This window comes from Schistocerca serialis, chromosome 6 (assembly GCF_023864345.2).
Source record: "Schistocerca serialis cubense isolate TAMUIC-IGC-003099 chromosome 6, iqSchSeri2.2, whole genome shotgun sequence".
NCBI lineage: Eukaryota > Metazoa > Arthropoda > Insecta > Orthoptera > Acrididae > Schistocerca > Schistocerca serialis.
The window spans coordinates 654,059,006-654,062,123 of record NC_064643.1 but is presented as its reverse complement, the minus strand read 5'-3'; positions in this window follow the sequence as shown (position 1 = coordinate 654,062,123).

Below are 3,118 nucleotides of genomic sequence, written 5' to 3'. Positions count from 1 at the left end.
TTCCAGTAAGAGTTCGGGCGCTGTTAGTGCATCCGAACAGACGAGGATGGTCAAATGGCTGGTGAGCCATAACTATATACATATGAAGATGGTATCTGTTCTTTCGGACATGTGGGCAGTGTGTCGGATTAAATGAGTAGTTTCATGAAAAAATACTGTCGAATTATTCAATATTTTAACAAGTGTTCTCACCGATGAAAGCATTTTGATAGGTCAAATACTGTTTTTTTTTCAGCTTTTGAAACAAAAATTGGAAAAATCTGTTGAAGTAATTAGTGAGTAAATTCTTAATTCCGTTTATCTGTATATCATTTACCTAGACTGGTTTATTGGTTTATTTCAAAACATTATGAGACAATACGGCAATCTGAGACACAGGGAAGTTTATTATTAAATTAAAAGCTAAATAAATATCAAGTACATGTCAAACAATTAGTTTCAAGTAACGTGTAGCTTGAAAGCGTACAGTACCGCCCGACATTGAAAATAGGTACAACATTCTTCGTTATTCTTGTCAGAACAACATATTTTTTGTAATAATAACTCAATTTCACTTAATACACCGAAGCCGGATACCATTGTAGGAAAGAATGACAATTTATTTATTTAATTGATCACATGTGCACTCCCACAAAATAAATCCCTACATCCAATTTGGTGAGATCTGCGAAATGAATGAATGTATGGTCGTCTGCTAACCACAGATAGTGAATGTGCAATATATGATCATCTTTGAGACGGTCCTTTGGTCACCTTTGGTGGAACCAAGGAGATGAAATTTACCTGAGCTTTGAGTGCCTGAAATGTGGCTGACCAATACGGTAACACGGTGCGCCCCCACCTCGATGGAGGTGCGAGCTGACCTGAAGAACGGCCATGTTTTCGGCACTCTGCCGCTGGCTCTAGTGTTGGTAAGACCTGTCTTAGGTGTGCTCCGTAAAGACAATAGAGTGGAGACATGGTATGCATGTGAAATACTTAAGAGTAGTTTGGAATATTAATTTCTCTATTTCAGGAACTTTTGTGGGGAGAATTAAATGTCAGGCAGGTAATATTAAGGGGATCGTAGTAATCTTCGGAAGTGACCAACGGTCACAATGAAACCACGTGTAGCAATAAGTTGAAATACTTCTGAGTGCTTAAGTTAAGCTGAATTACTGGCGTGTGTACTATAAGTTGGAAATATTTAAGAAATGGCGTGTGCAGGACTTGAAATTAGAGACGAGTACTTCCACGTGGTGAGTACTGTGTGAGTCTCAATCTGTGTATGAGACAAAGGATAAAGAGAAGTACTCGCCCATGGTATCAGTTGAGGACTCTCGTGTGTGATGAATATGTTCTTAATATTACTTTGCATGTTATGTTTCCGTGTGACGCTTGATCCAAACTATAATACTCTGAGCGAGAAGCAACGTGAGTCAGCCGTCTGGGGCAACGCCACTTGGCTTGCATTGGACAGGAAGACGTGCATATATCCTCCAGAGTTCATAGTAGGAAAGAAAAGTTACGAAGTGGGGCAGTGTCGTGTGAAACTGGGATAAATACTAATTGAAGTGGGAAATCTGAAAGTGATGTGATTATATCGTTGTGACTATTCTTTGTATTGTATGTTGCCAGTGTGATGTATTTCATGAAATTTAAATATGTGTGGTTGGCATGGGAGAGTATCAAGATAGTTTCAGAGGCAGTGGGTTACGCATGTTCCTTTTTGTACCACTCGGTCTGGAGGAAATTTTTGTGATGATGGGTGTGAGAGTCGAAGTGTGAGATATACCAAAGATCCACCATCCTATCCAGAAAGTGCAGTGTAGCGTTAAATAATTTAGAGGCCATAAGATAGAGAATCACCAATGTAAAGCCATGCCCAGTGGGCGGAATTTCTCATGTGTTATTGTTGTAGGTTACAGAATTTGTGTGTTTAGGTTATAGAATTTATCGGAATAAATAAGATAGCGAAAAGAAAAAGATTGGTGGCCTTTTCCTTCGTATAGTATGTTGTCATGATACCCAGGATTTATAATGTGTGCGCCATTCATATTCAGTGCGATGGCCACGTGTTGATCAAACCCGTTAAATAAGAAAGAAAATGTGGTATTGCCAGTGCGTAGTGAACAGTCAGAGTTGTGTAAATTACTAATAGTCAGATGTGCGTTTCCGTTTCCGTTGCATAATATTCAAACAGGAGAATAACTTGTAACTTAATTGTGAGTACTAGAGTTCATGTTACTTGATAAATAAGAATGAGTCCACTCGCTTGGCAGACCACTCATTTTGCAGGCCTGACTGCTTGATGCCACAGTATGAGCAAGGCATGTGGGTGCCTCTCAAGCTTTCAGTTATTTTTATCTGTTGTCATTGCTGAAGATCTTAAGGGACATTAGAAATTCGGTGCCTTTGAAAAAAACTGATAACCAATGTTTATTATAGCCTTTGGACAGTCAGTAACCTGTCAATACCGATTTAATGTAATGACAATCAGAATAGAATGAGATTTTCACTCTGCAGCGGAGTGTGCGCTGATATGAAACTTCCTGGCAGATTAAAACTGTGTGCCGGATCGAGACTCGAACTCGGGACCTTTACCTTTCACAGGCAAGTGCTCCACCAACTGAGCTACCCAAACACGACTCACATCCCATCCTCACAGCCTTACTTCTGCCAGTACCTTGTCTCCTACCTTCCAAACTTTACAGAAGCTCTCCTGCGAACTTTGCAGAACTACCACTCCCGAAAGAAAGGATATTGCGGAGACATGGCTTACCCACAGCCTGGGGGAAGTTTCGAGAATGAGATTTTCACTCTGCAGCGGAGCGTGCGCTGATATGAAACTTCCTGGCTGATTAAAACTGTGTGCCGGACCGAGACTCGAACTTGGGACCTTGGCCTGGTTGAGGACTTGCCCGCGAAAGGCAGAGGTCCCGAGTTCGAGTCTCGGTGCGGCTCACAGCTTTAATATATCAGGAAGTTTCAAAATTAGAGTAGTTTGAAAGAAGGTAAACCGATGAGAGGGTTTAAAGAGAGGAGTAAAGTTACTGGTTCCGTATAAATAACTGCCTTTCGTCTCAAGTAGAGGAAAATAATATCCATAGTTCTCAAGGTTTATATTAAATTCATTTAT